Source organism: Strix aluco, chromosome 3 (genome assembly GCF_031877795.1).
Source record: "Strix aluco isolate bStrAlu1 chromosome 3, bStrAlu1.hap1, whole genome shotgun sequence".
Classification (NCBI taxonomy): Eukaryota; Metazoa; Chordata; class Aves; order Strigiformes; family Strigidae; genus Strix; species Strix aluco.
The window spans coordinates 64,556,389-64,569,111 of NC_133933.1; the positions used below are offsets into that span (position 1 = coordinate 64,556,389).

The 12,723-nt window shown below is 44.4% G+C and overlaps 1 protein-coding gene across 3 annotated transcripts in view; it reads right to left on the reverse strand.

Moving 5' to 3' along the window:
• PHACTR2 (phosphatase and actin regulator 2) overlaps positions 1–12,723 on the reverse strand; it is a 145,450-nt gene that overhangs the window by 91,840 nt on the left and 40,887 nt on the right. The gene's annotated exons all lie outside the window — the stretch shown is intronic.

Here is a 12,723-nt window from a genome sequence, read left to right on the forward strand (position 1 = left end):
TCGGTTGCTTGAGCCAGTCGTGTGTACATACCCTGTCATGCACTTTGGCCCTTTCAAAGTGCCTGAGCCTATCCATGACTTCAACACATCCATTTGCTTTGCTGACTTGAGTGAGAATTGAGAAAAAGTTTCAAAAGTGTTTGGCACAACTGTTCATCTAGTTCCTCTCCATTCAGTTAGATTTTAGAATGAATTTAAATGTATTGCTGGACTGTAATTAGCTCTGAAGGGCAGAAGACCACAGGGGACCAGCTCTTTCCTCTTTAAATGGGCAGCTGTAAAGATACTACTTTAAATGATATCCTGAATGCCAGCAAAGTTTGAAACCTGGACCCATGCCTGATTAACTGCCAAAAATCAGAATAATCTCTGACCTTGGCAAATCAAAGTTATTCCCTATGAAGCTGATTTACTACAGAAATCTCTAGACAAAAATACAAGTTTCAGCCTTCAGTCTGTCCCCCCATTCCCCCCCCCCCCCCCCATATTTCTACTACTATGAAAATGTGGACCTTTTTTTTACCCTACTGGGAAAAAGCATTTTTTCCACTCTCCCATGACTCAAAAACATCTGAAAGATTCTTCCTCCAAGCTTAAGAAAAAGAGGGGGGAAAACTTCACCTTTTGGCAAAGATGCCGAATGGAAATTTTTGACTCAAAAGAAGATTTTCAAAATAAAATAAAATATAAGAAGCATGTGAAAACAAGGGGTTATAATGGAAACTATTTTCATAGCCAGCTCTAAAGTAAGCACTGCTGTTCCAGAGACACATGGTACTGATGCAAACATTGGTTTGAGGCCAAAACCCCTAGCATGCTAGTGGAATCCGGAAGCACTACAATATTAAATACACCTCAAAATATATGTCAGAGATCTCCCTGTGTCTGTTGCACTTACTCTGCACAGCACGACACTATACACTTAATTCATCAGTGTCTGCAGAGTAACAGAATAAGGGGCTGGTGGCAGACATGGACTCCTTTCCTTGGGCTGGGTTCTTTCCTGCACTGTGTTCCCCAAATGGTCTTCTGCAAGACTGGGCTTATTATTCCCATTTTGCAAATATTGAGCCAATATCCACTTTCCATCTGCAGCACTTCTACAGCATCTATTATTACAGTGTGTAAGCACCCCTCACTGGTCCGAGGAAAGTGTTATTATCCCCAAGGTAGGATTTCCACATCTCATCTGGAGTGATGGGGGGAGGGAGGGTGCTACAAAAGGCATGAAGGCATCCTGCTCAGCTGCCTCCTCGTTGGCAGACTCTTCCTGCTATCTTCAGTCTGCTTCTTCCAGCTGCTCCAAGGCCTGCCCCAGGCAGTATTCTATCATGGAAAAACCCCTTTTTGCACCTACCACGATTACAGCTGTGGCATTTGGCCTGCATCTTTGCTGATTCATTAGAAAAACCCACAACTGGTTAAAAGTGTCTTAATCAAGGGTGTAAAATGAATCTTCTGCTTTTGTGCAGCCTGGCTTTTCAGCAGGTTTGCGGCTTTTGCTCACAGTTCTTGCCTCACAATAAAATGCAAACACTGACTGAAAGTTTCCCCAGGAGTGGGGCTGTTGGAGCATCCTCCTCTACCAGCTGAATTCTCCAGAGGTTTAAGAGGGGAGCAACATCCCCTCCCTGCCAACTCTGTCAGGGTCTGCCCGGCTGCAGATACACAGCATTAGCAGAGCACTAACTCAGGTTGCTTCTCCTGTGCCAGGTCCGGTGCCAGCTCCCCACAGGGCTCAAGACCCTCTAAGGGGTTAGAGGCCACTGTCCTAGAGTATTATTAACGTACAAGCCTGTTTCCCTCAGGAAGGCAGACCAGAACCTCCGGCTTGGCACCTCCAAGCACATGTGTGTGTCTGCTCCTACCTGCTTGCCCTGAGACAGACCCAGGCTCAGCCAGGAATGACTGGCTGCTCCCCAGCTGTCCGGGGGGATGGACAACGGATGCTCCCCCAGTCACCAGGGAGCGAGGAGGTGGAGACAGAAGAGAAAAAGTTGCCCCTTGGATCTCTGAGCACTGGGCCCACCATCTTTTTCCACCTCAAAAATGTACCCCAGAGGCAGTGTGGCATGGATCAGCCTTGCGGCGCTGATCCAAGCTGCGGCTCTTCGTAAGGGCCCATGGGTCAATCAGGTGGTGGGATCTGTGGGACTCTTGGGAGTCCCCAGGCAGCCACAGGCAAGTGGGGCTGGTGATGCATGCAACCAGCTCTGCTAAGGAAGAGCAGCCAGCCAAGAGGTTCATAAAACCTCACGAACAGGGATGTGTTCAGTGAATGTTGATTCTGGTGGTTGGGCCCTGTGCTTTAGATGTAATGTCAAAAAGGTGTGACTGGTTCAAAGATACAAGTAGATCAAATTTCATGCTTATACGCATGCCAATCACCTCCCTCCCCAGAAGTTCTTTGGGGGTGTTGTTTTGAACCTTCAGAATCAGCTGCTGTCTTTTATTCTCCAAAGTGGATGTAGCTTTCTTCTTAAAAGGTTTTACATGCCACTCTTCTCTAAAGCCATACTTGATGTTGGGAAATATCCCTGTTCAACTTCCATATGACCGAGTGCATTGCTTTGGATGGGGAGGGTTATAAAGGGTCAGGTTTTGCACCCTTGCCAGCATGCTGTAGGGGAATTCTGATCTAGTAACCTGCTAACATCTCCCTGGAGAAGGCTGCTTTTAATGAGACAGAAAGCCTGGTGAGCTTTGCCTCAAGCTCCTCCCATACGCATGGCATTTGGTCTCTACATGGTGATTGTTGGAATCAAGTGTCAATCTGTGGGTCTCATTTTGCTTTTTAAATTCTCGTGCATCATTCGTTTGCTTGCAGTGGCCAGGGGAACTAGCGTGCTTTAACCATGCTAGTCCTGGGGTTTTTTGTGCTGATCCAGATTGTGTTTAGCTCAGGTTCATTCAGTTGCAAAATCCACACATAAGGAAACTAAAACAATTGTATGAACTGAAGAAGGAACGCCATATGGTTCTTGTGAAAAGTTCTTTTACCAAGACTAAACATCAATATTACACTTTTTTCTAACTACCTGCTTAATACATCAGATCATTAATGCAGCACATTTAGTTAGTTAAAAATGAACACATTTCATTAAATTAAAATTCAGCAGCATTAAAGACAGATGGGCTGCAGGGGAAAAAATGCAGAGACTTTTAAAGCTAATGTAAATGTAATATTGTTGTTTTCAGCTACAATCCAATTAAATTGGGCTGACAGAAGCTTTCACAGAAATGCCCAGGAATATAACTTGTCTGTAAGGAAGATTTATTTAAAAGAAATACTACTTCAGATATTTTCATGGTTCTGTGGCTCGCTGAATTACATTCCTGTATAGAAGCCACAAAGCTGATGTGGGAGAGCCAGTAATAAGACCTTTACTGGTATGTTACTTACTGGGAGAAAAAGGACTTAATTTTACAGTGCTTATTGTAAGTATTTGAGTGTAGAAAAAAATTAACCTAAGAAGATCCCTTTCCAAAGGAAGAAAATACACATTTCCAAAAACATGACCTGCCCAGGGAGATCTCGCTGCCTCGTCCACAGTCCCCAGTATCATCAGAGGCCAGGATGCAATGCCAAGCACCCTCTGAAACCCCAGGGTCGGTGCAAGGCACAGCTCTGTGCCATGCAGGAGTGCCTTCATGGGCGCTGCAAATAGCATCCACTGGGCCCTCTGGCTGCAAGGCAGATGCCTTTGGTTGTGGGGTACGATCCACAAAACCCAGCTTGGCATTATGCCTCAGTATTTTCTGTAAAGTCACTTAGAGAACTGTGCTATCTGGTGTAGGACTTCCCTATCACTGGGGTATGCAAATACTGGCCTTCTTATTTGATAGGTCTTAATGGTGTTAAGAAGAGAAAAAAAAAGCTACCCTACATAAGACACCCACACCCACTCCATTTCTCTTTTTAAACAGTTACCCTTTCCAGAAAATCTGAGACAGCTACTTGAATGTTAGCTGTTACCACAGTAAATAGTTGTTTTCTCCCAAAACAGTAAGCAAAAGTCTATATAAAGTCTTGCCTACACATGTGATGTACCAGGAGGGGGGGAGGTGGGCCTAAGAATTCTCAAACACAGATCCCACTCACTTAAGCTCCTGAAATACAACACAAGATGTCAGAGTCTTCATTTTCCCGTGAACTGCACAGTAAATATGAACTGCAACCTTGATTCACACATGGTGATAAAACCCAGTGCCTGTAAATTTATGAATGTAGCTGGCAGTCATTAAGTATATTATGTGGAGGTCAGGTTGATGGTCCCTTCTTTGTTTATTCCTCTTATTTAATGATCCATTGCTGGAGACGTGCCGAAAACTTTCAGAACGTTTTACAATGTATTTACGTGACCAAGAAGTGTGTCCTGTGCTTTCCATCCCCATTATCCTGACAAGCTGAGCATAAATCAGAGTGCAGTATGCAGAATTATCATTTGAGAAAAGCACAGAGTGGCTTTTTTTTTTTTTTTTTTAATGTATACAGAGAAAATACTTGTTTCTTTCTAAAGTAGCCCTTAAGAGAGATCGCCTTTTGGTTAAGGGATGAAACAGGGCCACCTTAATTTTGCACAGCTGAATTCCACAAAAACCAAATGTCTCAGCATGGGATATTACACCTGGATCCAGGCAGACTTCCATTCAGTTCAAGACAAAGTGTGGTTAAAATCACATTACATTGTCAAGGGTCAGATCCCTGCGGTTCAAGCCAATCAAAGTTAATTTTTTAGAAGGTATGGAGACTTAACCCTGCTCAGCACTCTACTAACTCCTGGCCTCATGAGACAGGTCATGTCTATGAATAAGGGCTGGATCAGTTTAAGTAAAATCGTTTATAAAGTGAATGTATTTAGACTCATGCACATCTGTGTATAGATACGCTAAACTGATGCAAGTCAGTTGAATGTTGACCCAGGTAAAAAGGTACACATTTTCTTGTGTGGCCAGCACTACCGAAACCTTTCTCGGTGCACAGATGCTTGTGTTAAAACATCCTATTAATCCTATGAAATATTTAGAAGTCTGAATAGGAGTTTCAGCAGAGTGACCTCGTGCAGTTCAAATCCATGGGCTGGAAGAGGTACAGAAAGAAAGAGGTATCAAAGAGATCTATTTACCAGTCTAATAGAAAGAAAATTAAATATCTGAATTTTAAGGTATTCTGTTATTAAACTGGTAGCTGAAAAATTATGGTGCATGCTGCCTGTACAAATCTGGCATTTCCTTATCATATGATAAATATTAGGTGATTTTATAATTTTCCCCATCAAGTTGACTAATCTAATACAAGGCAACTGGATCCACAGTTCATGCAAGGCATTTTTTGTTTGTATAAGTTGTCTAGTAACATTGGTTAACTAATGGACCATAACACCTTATTAAGAAAAATCCATACCCTTTCTGAAGTTGTTTTAGGCTTGTCTGTCTGTTAATTTTTACACTGAATGTAATTTGTCTGACTGGAAGGGCCTTTCTGACTGCAAACCCTTCCAAGTGCCATGACATTATGTACCTCCCAGGATAATGCTCACTAAAAGTTAAGCCAGTCTAAAGGTCAAAAGAAAATACAGAATACGAGGAGCACAACCTTCTTCACAGACAGAACATTTATGTGCATACATCATTAGTCTACCACTAATAGTCTGGTACTGAACTGCCAAAATGAGACATCATTCAGGTCCTCTTTGGTGCTGTTGCACTGAAGTCACTAAAATGTATTTCACTGACAATCAGTTTTATACCTAATATATTACAAAGTTGTCAGTGCAGTAAATAACCGTAATACTTCCGCACATGTGCAGTGGTGTGGCCACGTAGGACCTCCAGGTCTCCCTGTTTTCCCTGGAGAGGTACTTGATCCGCATTTGTATTGGCTCACACACCACATGAGGCCTTGGACTGTGTATTTTTCACATACATGAAAAATCCTATCACTGTTATAATCATAATCAAGCCTTTAGAAAAGTTCTACTACCAACATCAGTCTATGCCCTTTTAGAGAAGAAATTTATGAAATTTAATTGCCAAATCATAAAATAGCTGGAAAGAAAGCAAGCATCATGTGTCTTCAGGTATAAAATCCATTTATTCCAGGAAGTTTCCAAGCTTTGAGGGTTACAGCAAAATTCCATGTGCTTGGTCTTACCCAGTTCACCTTCTTGTGCATTTTTGATCAGTCCTTAAAAAGCTGGCACATTGTATTATGTTAGAATTCAACCTAAGAAACCTGAACACATGTTCATGCTTCACTGCTCGCTGGTTATTAGGCTAATCTGCAGGAAACAACATTACAATAGGGCATTGTGTGTGAATGTGAGCAAAAGGTTACAACAACAGTCTGTACCCAGACCTGACTTCTTGACTCCCATTCCCTTTGCTATGAAGAAAGCACATGTGTGTGGTAGCTGCTTCTATCATAGTCAAAGTCTTTTCTGCCATTTCTTGGAGCCCAGAAGAGACTAAGGTACAGGAGGAGCACATTTATCCTGAAAACACCTAGTAGCTGGAACACTGTGTTTGATGGGAGATGACTGGCTATGGTGTAAAGCAAATCTCAGGCTCCTCATCACTGCAACATTTGAGTACCTCACAGTACCCAGCAAACAGATCTGCTACAGGCATAATCTATCTAGGGGGTAACAGGATAGCTGTCTGAGAAATTAATCCCTTTTACAGAAATGTGGTTGGATCCACAAACGCTCAGTTCCACAGTCCTCAACACCCTCCTTCATTGCTGCCCAACCACACAGGCACCAGAATTACCTGTACATTAAAGCTTTCATCCTTGGTAACTAAACATGCGCTTCGGGGTACCACCACAGCTGTCTGTGCCATAGCAATGCCCTGTTAACACTTACACCCTTGGATAAATGGTGTCCAGTCCATTTTAAAGAGTCCTGGAGCTCAGCCTAAAAACGGTGCTTTTTTGGAAGCCTGTGCCTTTTCAAGTAATACAGGCTGTCAAAAGAATGCATGTTTGGGGAAAAAAGCTTATCCTCTCTCATCAGGGTCTCCATTCCCAAGAGATGAACTAGACAACACAGTGCTGGGTAGTGAGGTACCCTGTTATTTGTGTTACAGGGGGTCTCTTTCCAGACAAAATCCCCCACAAGACTAGCATTTAGATGGAGGGGACCCTTTCTGTCCATCCACGCAGTAGCTTGGGCAGGACGTGGAACAGTTTGGCGGGGTCTTCACTCAATCCTCTTTTCTGCCTGAAGGGATTAATTCCTGCTTCTCCTACCTTCCAACAGCCAAAACAACCAGATCTGTTTGTTGGTATAGTACAGGTATTTGGGGACTTTTGTCCTGCCAGCTGGCATTAGGGGGAAACACCGGTGATGCTTTTGCATAGAGAATAAAGCAGTGTTGGCACCTCTCTAAGCACAGTGGCTTGTGGCTGAGCTCTTGTTTCTAGTTCTCCTTGCGAAAAAAAAGAGTGCTTCAGCATATTGAGTAGGTACTGAGTAGAACAGGTGAGTGCCCTAATCAGTAGGCTGTATTACCATACACCTAGTCTGTTTAAGGCCTAATAAACTGCTTATTTTAGACACCATGGAGTTTGCAGACCCTGGCTGTGTGCTCCAATGACAGCTGTAACCCTCACCACAACCTGTGCTGATGCCGCCAGCTCTTTTGTCCCAAGGGACCTTTCCTGGCAGGGGTGCCCTGTGGTATTGAATTCTTAGGTACCACCCAAAGAAAGACATCATAAACTGAAGAAAGACAGGATTTAAAGGTTCTTCTTGATGTTTTTGTGAAAAATAAAATTTAAGAAAACTATCTCACTGGGGCACAGAGGAGAAAACCACCCCACCTGCATAAAGCAGTGGAAATAAGACTGGAAAGTGTTGCCCTTCAGTGTGAAGAGCAGCACCAGTAATTTACCTCCTAAACAGCCAGATTCAGCCAGTGAACCCTTCCTACTAGGCAAAACACCAAAGTGGTTTGTAACCATGGTCTTCACTGCAGCCCTGTATGAGTTCCGGCTACATTGTCAGTCTGACAGTGACACTGAGGAATGAGGATGGTGCCTCATTTTAGAGACACTGGAATAATGTCAAAATCTATCCTCCATTGGTGCAAGTGGAGATAAATGACTTAACTGGTTCTGGCTTACCCCCACCAGCCCCACTTGCTAGTACTTACCACATAAAAGAAGCATGAGTTCATGCATTGTACAGGACCCCTGGCTGGTCCTGACTCAGATGATTGAGAAAGAACTGAGCATCTTTCATTTAACTACATGTGCACTGAAAGACGGTATAATGGGCATTATTTCAACAAGCTTTTCTTCTGCTGAGGAGGCAGGATAGCCAAGGCTTGTATGTGTCAGTGTTGCCATACTGTAGTGTCCGGCAGGTGGCAATTAAGGCAGATCATAGAATCAGAGAATCATAAAATCATAGAATGGTTTGGGTTGGCAGGGACCTTGAAGATCACCTACTTGCAACACTCCCGCCACGGGCAGGGACACCTTCCACTAGACCAGGTTGCTCAAAACTTCTTCTAACCCAGCCTTGAACACTTCCAGGGAGGGGACATCCAAAGCTGCTCTGGGCAACCTGTTCCAGTGTCTCACCACCCTCACGGTAAAAAATTTCTTCCTTACATCTAATCTAAATCTACGCCCTTTCAGTTTAAAACCATTACCCTTTGTCCTATCACTACATGCCCCTGTAAAAAGTCCTTCTCTGTCTTTCCTGAAAGCCCCCTTTGGGTACTGGAAGGCTGCTATAAGATCTCCCCAGAGCCTTCTCTTCTCCAGGCTGAACAACCCCAACTCTCTCAGCCTGTCCTCACATGGGAGGTGCTCCAGTCCCCCCGATCATCTTTGTGGCCCTCCTCTGGACTCACTCAAGGAGGTCCATGTCCTTCTTATGCTGGGGGCCCCAGAGTTGGACACAGTATTCCAGATGGGGTCTCACGAGAGCGGAGTAGAGGAGAAGAATCACCTGCCTCGACCTGCTGGCCACACTTCTCTTGATGCAGCCCACGATATGGTTGGCTTTCTGGCCTGCGAGCGCACATTGCTGGCTCATCGTCAGTTTTCCATCCACTAATACCCCCAAGTCCTTCTCTGCAGGGCTGCTCTCAATCCACTCATCATTGCCCAGCCTCTATTTGTGCTTGGGATTGCCTCAACCCATGTGCAGGACCTTGCACTTGGCCTCGCTGAACTTTGTGAGGTTTGCATGGTCCCACCTCTCAAGCCTGTCAAGGTCCCTCTGGATGGCACATCCCTTCCCTCCAGCATGTTGACCACAGCACACAGCTTGGTGTCGTTGGCAAACCTGCTGAGGGTGCACTCAATCCTACTGTCCATGTTGCCCACAAAGATGTTAAACAGCACTGGATAGTGGCTTAGCCACTTCACCTGCCAGTTCCCTCAGGACCCATGGATGCATCTCATCAGGTCCCCTGGACTTGTACACCTTCAGATGGTCTCGAACCTGATCTCCTACAGTGGGCAGTTCTTCATTCTCCCAGTCCCCACCTTTGCCTTCTGTGTCTTGGCTGGTGTGGCTGGAGAACTTGCCAGTGAAGACTGAGGTAAAAAAGTCATTGAATACCTTCTCTACATCCAGGGTAACCCAGTTTCTGGTTTCCTTCCAGAGAGGGCCCACATTTTTCCTAGTCTTCCTTTTAACACTGATGTACCTATAGAAGCTTTTCTTACTGCCCTTCACGGCCCTGGCCAGAATTAATTCTACCAGGGCTTTGGCCTTCCTAACCTGATCCTTGGCTGCTTGGACAATTTATCTGTACTCCTCCCGGGTGATTTGTCCTTGCTTCCACCCTCTGTAGGCTTCCTTTTTATGTTTGAGTTTGTCCAGGATCTCCTTGTTCATCCTTGCAGGCCTCCTGGTATTCTTACCTGACTTCCTCTTTGTCAGGATGCATCACTCCTGAGCTTGGAGGAGGTGATCCTTGAATATTAACCAGCTTTCTTGGGCCCCTCTTCCCTCCAGAGCTTTATCATATGCTACTTTGCCAAGCAGATCCCTGAAGAGGCCAAAGTCTGCTCTCCTGAAGTCCAGGGTAGTGAGCTTGCTGTGTGCCCTCCTCACAGCCCTAAGGATCTTGAACTCCACCATTTCATGGTCACTGCAGCCAAGGCCACCCTTGAGCTTCACACTTCCCATCAGCCCCTTCTTGTCAGTGAGAATGAGGTCCAGCATAGCACCTCTCCTTGTTGTCTCCTCTATCGCTTGGAGAAGGAAGTTATCATCAACTCATTCCAGGCACCTCCTGGATTGCTTATGCCCTGCTGTGTTGTCCCTCCAACAGATAGCAGGGTGGTTGAAGTCCCCCATGAGGACCAGGGCCTGTGAACATGAGGCTGCTCCTGTCTATCTATAGAGGCCCTCATCCACTCGGCCTTCCTGGTCATGTGGCCTGTAGGACACCCCCACTATAATGTCACCTGTCCCTGCCTTCCCTTTAATCCTTACCCATAAGCTCTCGGTCAGCTCCTCATCCATCCCCAGGCAGAGCTCCATGCACTCCAGCTGGTCATTAACATAGAGTGTGACACCCCCTTCTCGTCTCCCCTGCCTGTCCTTCCTAAAGACCCTGTATCCTCCCATTCCAACACTCCAGCCATAGGAGCCATCCCACCATGCCTCTGATATGCCAATAAGATTGTAGCCCTGCAGACACGTGCATGTCTCTAACTCCTCTTGTTTATTCTCCATGCTACATGCATTTGCATAGAGGCGTTTAAGTTGGGCCCCTGATGAAGGTGACCTACTGGCAGCTAGCACCAGTGGAAACAGAGCCTTTATTAAAACTGGAAGGAGGAATTCTGAGTGTTGATTAAGAAGCATCCTGCTGGAGGCTTTCTAACACCTGGGACCCCTCATTTCCAGCCTTTTCAGCAGTCTGTCTGCTTTAAGTTGTGCAATACTGTTTTTCCCTGGTGCTAGTCAATAGTTTCCTTCCTTTTTCTAATCTGAAATATATTTGAAATCACCCAATATTTTCATGTAAAATTTATATACACACATGTGTAATATATACATATATTACAGTTCCAAACAATGTACCTCTACAGATAGATATTGGTGATATTTAGTCATAAGTGTGAATGAAGAGGTTCAAACTAGTATTTTCCGGTAAGAAACATTGAGAGAGTTTTCTTTGTAGGATTATTATAATTAGAAAGCTGCAAAGGGATTTTAGGGTGGGGTGCAAAGGAGGTTCAGAATATTAAGAAATTTGCTTTCATCAGTCTTTCACAGTGACTCAGATTGCTTAGTTACAAGGCTTTCCTGAATCCTCTCCAGATTTTCATGTTTCAAGGGAGACATGGGACACCAAAGATGACCTAATACTCTAGGAGCAGTCACTCTAGTGCTCAAACCAGAGTAAGACATCTTTTAGTGTTGCAAATCATTTAAAGAGTGCATTAGCTCTCTGGGACATCAGCTGCACACGTGCTTCCAGCATAATGCTATTATTATGCAAGTATCTTTCAAAATCACTACTTCTCAACACTGAGCCTCCCGATCTGTAACTATGATCTAATTAATTTACCCCCTGATTATATTGCCTCTCATTTGTCCATACTCAACACATCAGTTTCTTGCCTAAAAATAGTTTTGTATTTTCTTGCTAGTCAGTGCTAGTAGCACCATACAGCCTGGAGCAAAGAACCAATTCTTGATGGATACCTCCTGAATCACTCCTGATGGGTGGCAATGATTCCCAAAACACCCTTATATTATGAAGCCTGGCATTTAGGCACGGGATAACCCATTTGATACATGACATATTTGGATCATCTTAGGTTCTACACAGCGGAACCAAGCCAAACATCTTCTAATGCAGCAAGATAGACGTATGAAATAACTCCCTCAAACCTGTTTTTCCTCCAATCCATGTTAATTGGAATTATTTGTATTCAATCTCTCCTTTCTTTCTGGCTCAGTCCCTGTATCATCTGTTCCATATTTTTGCCTGGGACTGATGTCAGACTCACCCACTAATGATTACCAGTCTACCTCATTTAGTCCCTTTAAAAATTGTTACAACACAGATTAATAATAATTATTTCTTTAAAAGCACCCAGTTCTCTCACAAGGGAGACCAAGGAGTTACATTGTGTGCCCTACCTGGTTACCCTTAGAAGAGGAATGGTTCTGAGCCCAGGTAACTCATTGCATTCCCAGCCCACAAACAGAAGGCCAGAAAACTCTGCCAGCTCCATCTCTGGGCTACAAAACAAACAGCAGCTCTGTGCCTTTGTGTGGCCAACTGTCTGCAGCTCTTTCGTAGTGCTCTCCCAGCTACTACTATATACTAACACATCTTGCAACGGGCTGGGACCTCCCTGCCTCCCTACCCTACTTGCACCCCTCCTACACGTATAGGAGAGGTCCATCTAGCCCAGCACTGCATCTCCAACAGTGTCCCTAAGCACTACAGATTTTCCACAGGGTCTGTGCTGTGGCTGAGTATCACCCACACAGGTCAGCCCTCTGCATGCAGAAGAGTGTGTTGTTTTGCTTGGGAAACATTTTTGCTCCCATGTGTTTGCAATGCCTTCTGAACTGCATAAAGAACGTGATGCAGCCATCCATAAATATTATGAGAAGACAGCTTGTTCTATAAATGAACACGGAACAGAATTTGATTTAATGTAATGTTCACTGAAATGGGAGGAAAAAATTGGGAGCAAAGTGGAAATGTTGATATGGTTTTTAAGGATGG